The sequence below is a fragment of the Pristiophorus japonicus genome, chromosome 15, assembly GCF_044704955.1.
Source record: "Pristiophorus japonicus isolate sPriJap1 chromosome 15, sPriJap1.hap1, whole genome shotgun sequence".
NCBI lineage: Eukaryota > Metazoa > Chordata > Chondrichthyes > Pristiophoridae > Pristiophorus > Pristiophorus japonicus.
In genome coordinates, this window is record NC_091991.1 from 65,221,827 (window position 1) to 65,237,433 (window position 15,607).

General features: G+C 44.8%; 1 protein-coding gene across 2 annotated transcripts in view; it reads right to left on the reverse strand.

Moving 5' to 3' along the window:
• bicd1a (bicaudal D homolog 1a) overlaps positions 1 to 15,607 on the reverse strand; it is a 366,450-nt gene that overhangs the window by 58,556 nt on the left and 292,287 nt on the right. The gene's annotated exons all lie outside the window — the stretch shown is intronic.

The following is a 15,607-nucleotide window of genomic DNA, read 5'->3' on the forward strand; positions in this document are numbered from 1 at the left end:
TCATTTTCTTTTCCTAAAACAGCTTCTGGCCATGCACTACCATTGGTCCTCCTTGTACAACATGCCAATGGCATGAATCCACTCTGGAGTTTTTAATACTGAAAATTCTCAGTTGTGAGATATCGGTTATGAGTCATGTACAGACTCGAGGCAGTATCCCACACCATAAATATAACGTGGTTAAAAGCAGCAAGTCTGCTATATTTTTGGGTGTATTTGCTCTGCGGGCACTGATGCTCTGGCTGCCAGGAGTCACTGATATGCTGAATGGCATCTTTCTATGCTGTATAATTCTATGACACACTTTAAATATAATTTATTGGATGCTAAGCACTTTGGGATGTCATTTGGATATAATAAGATGCTATATAAATGCATAGAACACCAATTTGCTCATTTTTGGATTTCAAGAAATAGCACCTTGATTTTCTAGTCAGCTTCAGACATTACTGAACAACACTTATCTCTATGCTCATGGATATGGGCAGTGGTGGCTCTTGTCTGAAATAATCTGAACTGATCAAATTCCAAAAGATCTAAATCCATCCAAATGGATTTTCACTTTCACAATCCTCTATTGCAACGGGGTCTAATAAAAATGTATTTAAAAGGGCAGACAAACCAGCCTACTTGGAATTTAGATTTGGTTCAACCTGACCTACATCTCGAGCCCATTGTATCCAACTCACTGCAATTGCTCCAGCCCACCTCTATTCTGCAGCTGGAAACCTGGTCAATCCCAAGATTTTGTCAAGTGCCAAATCATTGTTGAACAGAATGATGGGTGTTCAAAATGTTCTCCCCATTCATATTCCTGAGCAGTGTAGTCCAGACCATTCAGGCAACCTTGGACATCCCTGTGGTCTTATGGTCCATTCCTCTATGTGATGGTTGAATCCAGGCACTATCTTTAGACTTGAAACACAGATCTCATCAAATACGGCACAGCCCTCAAAAGCACGGAACCACCTAGCTGTACCAATCATTCTTTTAATAGAAAGCCGAGCTCAGAGAAAGTTGACATTTCAAGTCTGTTATCTTGATCCCCCAAATTAAAATCTCTAATTTCATGAAATTCTACTAAATCCAGCAAACCTCCAGATAACATCCATGGATTTAATAATTGGGATATTTTTGCTTTCCCCTTCTCTCCTATAGGCATTGGATATGGTTCCACAATTCCAGGTTGCCCTCTCCCTACTAGCTGTTCTTGACAGTGAACATTGGCAGGCTATTCAACAGTGGGGACACCGCTGTTGAACCCGATTCTAACAAATCCAAGATTGGCTCAGTTAATAGAAGTTATTTTATTTACTTCCTTGCTATCCCCTCTTTGCGTCTCCCTGCTAAAAGTGCAGGGAAACATAGTCCCAAGATCTACCAACAATCGATATCTAGCCAGCACTATGAATCTGAATTTAAACATAAATTGGATTCTCTCACTTTCAAACTGGCAGCCAAAGTGGCAATAAGTGGGAAGTGCCAGTAATGAAGCCTCGCTCCAATATTCCAATTAATTCCACAGGAGGGATCTGTAATTAGAAAAATGCTGCAAGATTGCCATTGATGAACCACTATTTTTTGGGTGTCTCCACCAGTTGAGTCAACTTCCGAATTACCCAGGGCCTATGTACCCCTCATAAAGTCTCACCTACTGTTATATATGTGGACTTGTATTTACTCTGTACAGCCACCAGAGGGCTCATCCCCTGGAGTCCCAAGGGATCCCATAATCACTTGGGAGCACAGGTATTTAAGGAGGCTTCACAGGTTGGAGAGGCACTCTGGAGACCTGCAATAAAAGACTAAGGTCACACTTCACTTTGAGCTCACAGTGTTCAGTCTGACTCTTTCTCCATACACAACAACTGGCGACGAGATACAGATAGTGAACCCAAAGATGCAGAGAATAGTGGGCTTCCTGGAGCAATTCTCGGAGGGAGATAATTGGGAAACCTTTGTGGAGCGACTTGACCTATTCTTCGTGGCCAATGAGCTAGATGGGGAAGAGAGCGCTGCCAAACGAAGGCCGATCCTCCTCACCATCTGTGGGGCACCAACGTATGGCCTCATGAAGAATCTGCTCACTTCAGCGAAACCCACGGAGAAATTGTACGACGATTTGTGCACACTGGTCCGAGAGCATTTGAACCCGACGGAAAGCGTTCTGATGGAGAGGTACCGGTTCTACACCTACAAAAGGTCTGAAGGCCAGGAAGTGACGAGTTATGTCACCAAGCTAAGACGCCTTGCAGGACATTGCGAAGTTGAAGGACATTTGGAGCACATGCTCAGAGACTTTTTCGTACTTAGCATTGGCCATGAAACCATACTTCGCAAACTTTTGACTGTAGAGACCCCAACCTTGAGTAAGGCCATTGCGGTAGCCCAGGCGTTCATTGACACCAGTGACAATACTAAGCAAATCTCTCAGCACACAAGTGCTGCTACAAGTACTGTAAACAAAGTGATGTTGTTTTCGAATCGTAATGTACAGGGCAGCCTGCAGCTGCACATCCGCAGATGTCTCAGAGTTCACCATCAAGGGTGATGAATGCAAGGCCATTAACAGCTTGTTGGCGCTGCGGGGGTGATCATCGTTTCCATTCATGCCGATTCAAAGAGTACGTTTGCAAGGGAACAATGGGACACCTTCAACGAGCGTGCAGGTGAGCTGCAAAGCCTGTTAAACCTGCAAACCACATGTTGCAGAGGAGGACAGAGGATCACGACGAACTAGAGCCTCAGATCGAGGAGGCAGAGGTACATGGGGTACACACATTCACCACGAATTGTCCCCTGATAATGCTGAATGTTGAACGAAATGGACTCCCGGTATCAATAGAGCTGGAGCTGGACATGGGCGCGAGCCAGTTCATCATGGGCAAAAAGACTTTTGAAAGGTTGTGGTGCAACAAGGCCTCAAGGCCAGTCTTAACTCCAGTTCGCATGAAACTAAGAACTTACACAAAAGAACTGATTCCTGTAATCGGCAGTGCTACTGTAAAGGTCTCCTATGATGGAGCGGTGCACAAGCTACCACTCTGGGTGGTACCGGGTGATAGTTCCACGCTTCTCGGCAGGAGCTGGCTGGGAAAGATACACTGTAACTGGGACAATGTCCGAGCGCTATCACCCGCTGACGACACTTCGTGTGCCCAGGTCTTAAACAAATTTCCTCCGCTGTTTGAACCAGGCATCGGGAAATTCCAAGGAGCAAAAGTGCAGATCCACCGAATTCCGGGGGCGTGACCCATCCATCACAATGCGAGAGCAGTACCGTACATGATGGGAGAAAGGGTAGAAATCGAGCTAGACCGGCTGCAAAGAGAGGGCATCATTTCACCGATCGAGTTCAGCGAGTGGGCCAGTCCTATTGTCCCAGTCCTCAAGGGAGACGGCACCGTTAGTTACTTTGTAATCGCCACAGATTCTATCAATTGTTTCTCCCTGCAGGATCAATACCCACTACCAAAGGCAGACGACCTCTTTGTAACGCTGGCGGGGGGAAAGATGTTCATGAAGCTGGATCTGACATGACGCAGAAACTGGAGGAATCATCGAAGGCTCTCACCTGCATCAACACGCACAAAGGTCTTTTTTTTAATAACAGATGCCCGTTTGGAATCCGATCAGCGGCGGCGATATTCCAGAGAAACATGGAAAGTTTACTGAAGTCGGGGCCCGCACACCGTGGTCTTCCAGGATGACATCTTGGTCACAGGTCAGAACACAGTCGAGCACCTGCAGAACCTGGAGGAGGTTCTTAGTTGACTCAACCGTGTGGGGCTCAGGTTAAAATGATCGAAGTGTGTTTTCCTGGCGCCTGAAGTGGAGTTCTTGGAAAGGAGGATTGCGGCAGACAGCATCAGGCTCACCAACGCGAAGACGGAGTCAATCAAGAATGCACCGAAGCCACAGAACGTGACGGAGTTGCAGTCGTTTCTGGGACTCCTGAACTACTTTGGTAACTTCTTATCGGGTCTCAGCATAATGCTAGAATCACTGCATGTCTTTCTATGAAAAGGGGGCGCATGGGTTTGGGGCAAAAGCCAAGAAAATGCCTTTGTAAAAGCGGGAAAATTGTTATGCTCAAACAAATTGTTTGTGTTATATGATCCATGTAAGCGTTTGGTACTAGCATGTGATGCGTCGTCATATGGCGTCGGGTGTATATTGCAACAAGCTAATGATTTCAGGAAACTGTAACCGGTTACTTATATATCCAGGTGTCTGTCTAAGGCTGAGAGAGTCTACAGCATGACTGAAAAAGCGTTAGCGTGTGTCTATGGGGTATATAAAATGCATCAATATCTGTTTGGGCTAAAATTTTAATTGGAAACTGACCATAAGCCACTTATATCCCTATTTTCCGAGAGTAAAGGGATAAATACCAACGCATCGGCCCGCATCCAGAGATGGTCGCTCACATTGTCCACATACAACTACGCCATCCGCCGCAGGCCAGGCACAGAAAACTGCGCCGATGCTCTCAGTAGGCCGCCGTTGCCCACTACGGGGATGAAAATAGCATAGCCCGCAGATCTAGCCATGGTTATGGAAGCATTTGAGAGTGAGCAATCACCCGTCACTGCCCGACAGATCAGAACCTGGACAAGCCAGCACCCCTTATTATCTCTAGTCAAAAGCTGTTTGCTTCACGGGAGCTGGTCCAGTGTCCCAGTGGAAATGCAGGAAGAGATAAAGCCGTTCCAGCAGCGCAAAGATGAAATGTCGACACAGGCAGACTACCATCTGTGGGGTAATCGAATAGTGGTCCCCAAGAAGGGCAGAGACACCTTCATCAATGACCTCCACAGTACCCACCCAGGCATCGTAATGATGAAAGCGATAGCCAGATCCCACGTGTGGTGGCCTGGTATCGATGCGGACTTAAGAGTCCTATGTTCACAGATGTAATGCATGCTCACAGTTAAGCCATGTACCCAGGGAGGCGCCACTAAGTTTATGGTCTTTGCCCTCCAAACCGTGGTCTGGGATACACGTCGACTATGCAGGCCCGTTCTTGGGTAAAATGTTCGTTGTGGTTGTAGACGAGTACTCCAGGTGGATTGAATGTGAGATAATATCAGCTAGCATATCCGCTGCCACTACTGAAAGCCTGCGGGCCATGTTTGCCACTCACGGCTTACCCAATGTCCTGGTGAGCGACAAAGGGCCATGTTTTACCAGTGCTGAGTTCAAAGAATTCCTGACCCGTAACGGGATCAAACATGTCACATCTGCCCTGTTCAAACCAATGTCCAGGCAGAGAGAGCAGTGGCTTGAAAAGGGTAACGGAAGGCTCACTGCAGACTCGCCTATCCTGAGTCCTGCTTAGTTACCGCATGAGACCCCACTCACTCACTTGGATCCCACCTGCTGAACTGCTCATGAAGAGCACTTAAGACAAGGCTCTCGTTAGTTCACCCTGATCTACATGAACAGGTAGAGAGCAGGCGGCTTCAACAAAGTGCATACCATGATAGCGCAAAAGTGTCACACGAGATTGAAATCAATGATCCTGTACTTGTATTAAATTATGGACAAGATCCCAAGTGGCTTCCCGGCACCGTCATGGCCAAAGAAGAGAGCAGGGTGTTTCAGGTCAAACTTTCAAATGGACTCATTCACCGGAAACACTTGGACCAAATCAAACTCAGATTCACGGACTATCCTGAGCAACCCACCTTGGACCCTACCTTTTTTCATCCCCCAACATACATACCAGTGGCAACCGGCACCACAGTTGACCACGAAGCAGAACCCATCATCCACAGCAGCCCTGCAGGGCCCAACGCACCAGGCAGCCCAGCGAGGACCCAACAAATGATTCAACAACACCAGCTTTCACACCGAGACGATCAACCAGGGCAAGAAGGGCCCCAGATCAACTCATATTGTAAACTGACTTTGGCGGGGCGGGAGTGTTGTTATATATGTGGACTTGTATTTACTCTGTACAGCCACCAGAGGGCTCATCCCCTGGAGTCCCAAGGGATCCCATAATCGCTTGGGAGCACAGGTATTTAAGGAGGCTTCACAGGTTGGAGAGGCTCTCTAGAGACCTGCAATAAAAGACTAAGGTCACACTTCACTTTGAGCTCACAGTGTTCAGTCTGACTCTTTCTCCATATACAACACCTGCTACTCTGAGTTAAAGGGGAGATAATTTCTCTGGATGGAGCTTGTGGGCAGGCTCAGCTCATGAAAACTACTGTGCAGAGCTACCATGCTAAGTCACAGAAAACATTAGATCTGCCACATCACAAATCTTTCCTTTTTGGAAAGCTTATTTTGCTCATCAATTTTATTCACGTTTCTCTTGAAGGTATTGATTTCCTAATATCACGTCCATTTATTTGACTCAGAGAGGGAACAAATGCTGGCTGGATTAAAGAATTGATTCCCTAATTCTTCAAAAATAAAATAAAAAGTAGCACCATTGGGAGAAAAAAGAGTGCAGTGAAATGATATCTAAAAATAAATAATAAAGGAAGACAGCTATTTAAAAATCAATAGCAAACATTAGTTATGTTATTGTTGCTATGCCCTGCGAGTAGCCGACTGTTGATTCTCCAATCAGTAAACATGGGGTTGAATTTGTCAAATTGCCAAACTGGTATCTGCAGCATGATGTAACTTTTCAATTCAGTTTTCTTGTGAACTCTGCAGCCCGATGGGCAAACTCTTCCCTAAGTGTTGGTTTGAACTGGATCTCAGAGCGGAGAGTAAAGGCATCTTAAAATTTTAACTCCCTGGCAGGAAGCATGGGCCACTCACCTGGAACTCTCTCTGGCAGGTACGGTCCATATTGACGATCAGGCCTCACTGACATCCCGCATTTAGCTACAATGCCACTTTTGCTTTCTGCACTAAATGCAATTTCAGTAAAACACCAAACTTGAATAAGATCTTAGAATTTTGTAATATATTGCTCTTCATGACAACTGTGTGTTGTTCTCAGAGTGTCTGTATCTTATCCTTTTATTGTTGCAAGTCCTGATTAAAATGGATACTACTGAAGACACCTTTACAAGTGCTAAAGAGATGGATGACTTGATTGAAAACAGAGAATCACCCCACTCTGAAAAGTAGTGTGACAGCAACCTAAATTCAGATAGAAGAAAGAGTGAACGCTGTTTCATCTCTGGCCTGATCATGGAGCCAGGTTAGGAAGAAATTTGCTGGTTTCATAAAGGTTGCTAATGTAAGTGGGCTCACAAATTGCTTAATTTTACACAGTTACAATACTTCTTAACTGCACCGCATTGATGGTTCACTAGATTAATTCCTGGGATGAGAGGGTTGTCCTAGGAGGAGAGATTGAGTAGATTGGCCGATAAGCTCTGGAGTTTAGAAGAATGAGAGGTGATCTCATTGAAACATGTAGGATTCTGAGGGGGATTGTCAGGTTAAATGCTGAGAGGTTGTTCCCCTGGCTGGAGAATCTAGAACCAGGGGGCACAAGTCTCAGGATAAGGGGTCAGCCATTTAAGACTGAGATGAGGAGGAATTTGTTCACTTAGAAGGTTATGAATCTTTGGAGATTCTCTACCCCAAAGGGCTGTGGATGCTGAGTAATTGAGTATATTCAAGGTTGAGATAGATAGATTTTTAGACTCTAGGGAAATCAAGGGATACAGTGATCAGGCAGGAAAGTGGAGTTGAGGTTGAAGATCAGCCATGATCGAGGGGCCGTGTGACCTACTCCTGCTCCTATTTCTTATGTTCTTATTGTAAAATTTGGTAGATCACCACAGCAGGAGAATGCATGGCTCTCTATCAGCTGTTCACCTACTTTCCAAATACACCATATGCCCATATTTTAGCACTATCTCGTGCGTTGCTGGCATGCCAAAGCATTTATCCTGTAGCCCACATAACGTGAATGAAGCACGCAGCCATAACAAGGTGCAGCATGCAGCATGTCTTGTATAAATGTATTTAATGTCCACTGGTTGAGACAGGGTTTTTTCACGACCAGCTAACAGCCCTTTGAAGGACTAGGTTAAGGCAGAGGTTCTCAACCTTTGTTTCTGCAGCCCCCCATCCCAGTTATAAAAATTTCAGGGACCCCCTGTAATACAACACAACTATTTTTTCTGTATAAAAATTAGTTATACAATTAGACCTATGTATTTATTATTATTGTTTTACTTTCTGAATGTGACTAATTAGGAAGAAAAATTCCAATCATATATTAACCCCAATACCTTTAATCAATAACTGGAAATTTGATGCAATTTTATTTTTACACTGCCATCAAGTCAGAGACAAACTAACATAGGCCAAAAGCCCAGCATTACTGACACCCACCGGAGTGAGTGGGTGTAAAGAGGAAGCTCTTCTTTGATGAATCTATTGTTACCGCTGGTTATTTATTATTCACTGGCTGCTGCTCCTTACCGAATGAATTGAGGAAATCCATGATCTTTTTGATGCGGCTGGTGATAACCTCAATGTGCTCCCTGTTGGTTTGGGCCTGGTGTATCTCTTTCTGCACCCGATCACCCTTCCCTGTCATGTCTGAAGGAGAACACCCCCAACCCAACCTGTAATCGGTGCACTGATTGGCGTTGCTTTGTCCATCCAAATTGACGAATAAACCGGACAACCAGATTGGCCACCTCTAACCCAGAAGCGCAAGTCAGGCAAAGCTTGTTGGTCAGGAGGGCGGCAGATTGAGATGATGGATAAAACAACAGTTTCTATTGGTTAAATGAAAAGGAGGGCTCAGACTTTGGAGCAAAAGAAAAATCTATTGGTTAATTGATTGACTAGAGGTTACAACTGGATTTCGATTGGTTTCATTGAAGAAGCAGCGAGAATAATGATTGGTTTAGCTTGGGTTTTGGTGGACATCTTGAAATCTCTCACGGGTCCCATAGGGGACCGCGGACCCCCAGTTATGAACCTCTGGTGTAAGGCACACAAGATTGTAATCATCTTGAATACCGAGGCGGGCTCTTACTGCATGCTTCTTCTGACCCTCCCCTTCCTCCTCCAGTGCCGGCAGATAAAGGAAGGGCAGCTGGATACCAGAGAGTCATTTAGGCAGAGGTCAGGTAAAAGTTTCCTCAGCTAATACCCACAGGTGTAGTTTGATATCTCTAGCTGCAGTAATGAAACCCAAGGAAACCAGATTAACAAAGAAATTCCCAGGTGTACATGCAGCTGCTTGATGCAACTATCAAGTTGATTCCGCTTTAAGGAACATAAACCAAGGTAGCTGTACAGGCTAACCATCCAGCATCTATTCATGATGCCCAAAAAGGGCACGTGATGATTCTTGTTTGGTGACCTTGGGGCAACCCCATGTCACCCTTATTGGTCCATCAAAAAGACCATCTTGTATTGGTACTGTTTAGTGCTGAGACTGCAGTATGGGGAGCAACCTCATTAACATTTTTGAGGCCTTACGATCCTAATGTTTGATAGTATTGTAAGACAGACCCACAGTGATATCCAGGGTGATGCAGTTGTATGGCAAGACACAAACCTGACAACATAGGTTTGCATCAACACTACAATCATCATCATCCCATGTCCCCTTTTTCTAGATTCCCCTTTTTCTAGATTCCCCTACTAGAGGGAAGAGTCCTTTTCTATCTACCCTCACACTTCCCTTCACTATTTTAAACAAGTCAATCAAATGCCCCTTAACCTTTGTGTCTCTGGGAATGTATTACATAGTACAGTATTACATTATATTGGTCTCGTAAGCATGAATGGGAATACCCTAAAAAATATGTACACATCAAATAAATTATATATTTAAAATGAATTAAAATGCCATTTAATTAAATGTTTAAAGCAAAAATTTAATTTTTTGAAAAATAAATTTAAATGTTTTAAATGGGGCTAAAAATAAACATTGTACAGTATTTTTAATGTTTAAATGATTTAAATTAAAAAAAATGTTTTAAACTCTTATGCTGGTAAAAGCAGGCCTTATACCTGCTTTTACCAGACATAAGAATTTCACGGAAATACGCCAGGCAGAAGTTGGGCGAATACCCCAACTCTCCTCCCACGGATGCCCTTTTCCGGGGGATGCGTTGAATCTGTCAAGAAAATTCTTGACATATAGCAAATTACGGGTTTTCACGCTGTCGCTTCATGTGCGAAAACCCGGAGCTTATGCGGCTCTTATGGGCATGTATGCACCATGTACGCGCCATGTACGCGCCCATAGTGGCTGTGAATTACAAGCCACAGTATTTACAGCACTGAAACAGGCCATTCGGCCAAATGGGTCCCTGCCTTCTCTTCTCCACTATAAACCATCTCCTTAAACCCCTCTACCCGTACTCCTCTATATGCTCTCCTCCAACAAATGCAAGGAGCTCATGGGCTTCTTTGTCACAAAGACTGAAACCATCTGTTCAGCTGGCTCTGCTGCTTTCCTCCCTTCCTCTAGCCTGCAGGCTAGACTTCTACAAAGGTTCCCCCCCCTGCCCCAGCCCTAAATTCGCATCTTTCTCTAAGTTCACTCCTATCTCCTGTCATGGCCTCTCCGAGCTCAACTTGTCCATGAGTCCCACATCCTGCTCCCTCGAACCTATTTCCACCAAACTGCTGACCACCCAAACTTTCCTTCCTGGCCCCCATGTTGCTGATATTGTTAACGGTTCCCTCTCCTCATACTATTCCCCCTCCCCTTTAAATCTGCCGTCATCACCCCTTTCCTCAAACCCCCCCCCCCCGACGCCCCCGTCCTTGCAAAATACCGCCCTATCTCCAATCTCCCTTTCCACTCCAAAGTCCTTGAATGTGTTGTTGCCTCCCAAATCCGTGCCCATCTTTCCCACAATTCCATGTTTGAATCCCTCCTATCCGATTTCCGCCCCGGTACTGAAACGGCCTTTATCAAAGTCACAAATGAAATCCTGTGTGACTGTGATCGTGGTTAACTATCACTCCTCATCATTCTTGACCTTTGACACTGTATACCACACTATCCTTCTCCAACACCTCTCCTCCATCAACCAGCTGGGTGGGACCGTCATCACTTGGTTCCATTCTTATCTATCCAATCATAGCCAGAGAATCACCTGCAATGGATTCTCTACCTGCTCTTGCACCGTTACCTCTGGAGTATCCCAAGGATCTATTCTTGGTCCCCTCCTATTTCTCATCTACATGCTGCCCCTCGGTGACATCATCCATAAATATATATCAGGTTCTACAGGTACTTTGACGACACCCAGCTTTAAGCTCACCACCATCTCTCTCGACTCCTCCACTGTCTCTGATTTGTCAGACTGCTTGTCCAACATTCAGTACTGAGTGAGCAGAAATTTCCTCCAACTAAATATTGGGAAGACAGAAGCCATTGTCTTCAGTCCCCACCACAAACTCCGTTCCCCAGCTGACTCCATCCCTCCCAATGTCAACTGTCTGAGGCAGAACCAGATCATTTACCTCGGTCATATTTGGCATGGAGTTGAGCTACTGACCACATATCCAGTCTATCACCAAGACCACCTACTTCCACCTCTAACATTGCTTAACTCCGCTGTTGCATCAGCTCATCTACTGTTGAAACCCTCATCCGTGCCTTTGTTACCTTTAGACTTGACTATTCCAGTGCACTCCTGGCCAGCCATCCATCTTCCATTCTACATAAACTTGAGCTCATCCAAAACTCTGCTGCCCATATCCTAACTTGCACCAAGTCACCCATCACCCCTGTGCTCGCTGACCCACACTGGCTCCCGGTCTGGCAATGCCTCAATTTTAAAATTCTCATCCTTGTTTTCAAATCCCTCCATGGCCTTGCCCCTCCCTGCCTCTGTAGCCTTCTCCAGCACCACAGGCATTCAAGATCTCTGCACTCCTCCAATTCTGTCCACGTGCGCCACCCTGATTTTAATTGCTCCACCATTGGCGGCCATGCCTTCAGCTGCCTAGGCCCCAAACTCTGGAAGTCCAACCCTCTACACACCCCTCTCTCCTCCTTCAAGAGGCTCCTTAAAATCTCTCTCTTTGTCCAAGATTTTGGTCGTCTGTCCTATCTGCTTACGTGGCTCGGTCTCCATCCTTTGTTTGATAATGGTTCTGTGAAGCGCTTTGTGATGTTTTATTATGTTAAAGGCACTATATAAATACAAGTTGTTGTTTATGCTCCACACAAATTTCCTCCCACTTTTCCTCATCTAACCCAAACATATCTTTCTATTCCTTTCTCCTTCATGTGTATATCTAGCTTCCCCTTAAATGCATTTGTTATTTGCCTTAACTATTCCTTATGGTAGCAAGTTCCACATTCTAACCCCTCTCTGTGGAAATACATTTCTCCTGAATTCCCCATTGGATTTATTAGTAACCAACTTATATTTATGGCCCCTAGCACTGGTGTTCCAGCAAGTGGAAACAACATCTCTATGACTACCCGATCAAATTCTTTCATAATCTTAAAGACCTCCATCAAGTAATCCTTCAGTCTTCTCTTTTCTAGAGAAAGAGCCCCAGCCTCTTCCATCTTTTCTGAGACTAAAACTGAGAGGTTATACCCATCATTCTATTAAATATTTTCTGCACATCGCCTCTATATCCATTTTATAATATGGAGACCAGAATTGTTCACAGTACTCTAAGTGTGGTCTAACCAAGGTTCGATGCAAGTTTAACATAACTTTTATGCTTTTCAATTCTATCCCTCCAGAAATGAACCCCAATGCTTTATTTGCTTTTTTATGGCCTTATTAGCCTGTATCTCGCTACTTAAAGTGATCTGTGTATCTGTACCCCCAGATCCCTCTGCTCCTTTGCTCCAGATAGACTATTTTCCAAGGAGCATGTGGCCTCCTTACGGAGGTGAATGAACAGCCATGATCATATTGAATGGTGGTGCAGGCTCAAAGGGTCGAATGGCCTACTCCTGCACCTATTTTCTATGTTTCTATGTTTCTTCCTACCAAAATGTACCACCTCACACTTATCTATGTTGACATTCATTTGCCAATTATGTGCCCATTCTGCAAGTTTATTAATATCTTCCTGTATTTTGTCGCAGTCCTCCTCTGAATTAACTACATCCCCCAATTTCGTGTTGTATGAAAATTTTGAACTTGTACTTCTGATTCCGAAGTTCAAATCATTTATCTAAATGGTGAACAACAGTTGTCCCAGCACCGATACTTGTGGAACACCACCCCACCTTTTGCCAGTCAGTAACTAACTTTAACCCCGACTCTCTGTTTTCTGTTTTGTAGCCAGCTTGCTATCCATTCTGCTACTTGTCCCTTGGCTTCACATGTTCTGACCTTAGTCATGAGTCTACTGGTACCTTATAGAAAATCAAAATGTAGTACATCCTCTGCATTATCCTTATCTACCATTTCTGTTACTTCTTCAAATAATTCAATAAAGTTGATCGAGCACGACCTTCGCCTTTGGAATGTGTGTTGACTACTCTTTATTTTATCATGACCCCCTCAATGTCTGACCCCAACCAAGCCTCGGACCACCTACCATCAAAGACGCTACTCAGCGCCGAGCTTGCGGCCAACATCTCGCCGTAGGCAACTAGGCTCATACAGCAGTGCCTGGTCTCCAGTCATCTTGGACCCCCTTGCCACTGGACCAAGACCTTGCTCAGCTAAGCCAGTGTGGTAGCCGGTGTGCAATGACCACCCCACATTAAAAGAACTAACGCACAGGCATCTTCCACTCCTTTATCACCTAAGGACTCATTTTTAGAGTGGAAGCAAGTCTTCCTCAATTCTGAGGGACTGCCTATGATGAAGATTATATCATACAGCACAAGTTTAACAAGTCTCTCAGCATAAGTCAATCCCTTCATTTCAACTATCAACCTGGTTAATATGTTGCTGGATTTGTCTATGGCCAGTAAATTCTTCTTAAGGTAGAGCACTGGAAAACTGAACACAATACAACAAATAAGGTCTGACCAGCACTTGGTAGTTCTGTTGCAGTATTCCCATAATTTGATATCCTATAAGGTAGACTTTATGGATTTGTCTCACCAGCATAAAGCTTCAGGAGCACATACTGGAATTTGGGTGCAGATGTCAATGGGCCCAGAAGGGTTGTTCTCTCCATTAATTATATACCTCGTGATGAAGCCAATTAGCCTTTTGGATCTCTGTTTGTACCTGCAAGGCAGCTTTTAATGCTTATATACCTGGAACTCTAAACCCTTTATTTTCCTCTATTCCCAAGTGCATCCCCATTTTAAATTTTATTTCCATCTACCATTCATATATCCAAACCTATTATCTGACACTTAGTTACATTAAATAATATTTGCAATTTTGCGCTCCCTTTTTCACAGTTCAACTCCTAGCTTAGCATCACCTGCAAATCTGGATATACTCAACTCAATTCCAAAATTGAGGTTATTTATATTTAGACTGACTAACTAGGGCCCAGCACTAGTTACTGGGGACACCACTGATCTCTGCCTGTCTACGTATATCTCTCTTATTCCAGTTCTCTTTCTCCTACCTCCCAAATAATTTCCGATCTGTTATGTATCTGGACTTGTATATACTCTGTACAGCCACCAGAGGGCTCATTCCCCGGAGTCCCAAGGGATCTAATAACCCCTTGGGAGCACAGGTATTTAAGAGTGCTTCACAGGGTGGAGAGGCACTCTGGAGACCTGCAATAAAAGACTAAGGTCACACTTTACTTTGAGCTCAGAGTTCAGTCTGACTCTTTCTCCATACACAACAACTGGTGACGAGATACAGATAGCAAACCCAAAGATGCAGAGAACACAGTGGGCATCCTGGAGCAATTCTCAGAGGGAGATGATTGGGAAACTTTTGTGGAGCGACTCGACCAATACTTCATGGCCAATGAGCTAGATGGGGAAGCGAGCGCTGCCAAACGTAGAGCGATCCTCCTCACCGTCTGTGGGACACCAACGTATTGGCCTCATGAAGAATCTGCTCACTCCTGCGAAACCCACGGAGAAATCGTATGATGATTTGTGCACACTGGTCCGAAAGCATTTGAACCCAAAGGAAAGCGTTCTGATGGCGACGGTTCTACACCTACAAAAGATCTGAAGGCCAGGAAGTGGCGATTTATGTCGACGAGCTAAGACGCCTTGCAGGACATTGCGAATTTGAAGGACATTTGGAGCACATGCTCAGAGACTTTGTCGTACTTGACATTGGCCATGAAACCATACTTCGCAAACGTTTGACTGTAGAGACCCCAACTTTGAGTAAGGCCATAGCGATAGCCCAGGCATTCATTGCCACCAGTGACAATATGAAGCAAATCTCTCAGCACATAAGTGCTACTACAAGTACTGTGAACAAAGTGATGTTGTTTTAGAATCGTAACGGACAGGGCAGATCACACATACCTGCAGCTACACGTCCGCAGATGTCTCAGAGTTCACCATCAAAGTTGATGAATGCAAGGCCATTAACACCTTGTTGGTGCTGCGGGGGTGATCATCGTTTCCATTCATGCCGATTCAAAGAGTACATTTGCAAGGGCTGTGGAACAATGGGACACCTCCAACAAGTGTGCAGGCGAGCTGCAAAGCCTGTTAAACCTGCAAACATCACGTTGCAGAGGAGGACAGATCCACGGAGGATCACGACGAAACAGAACCTCT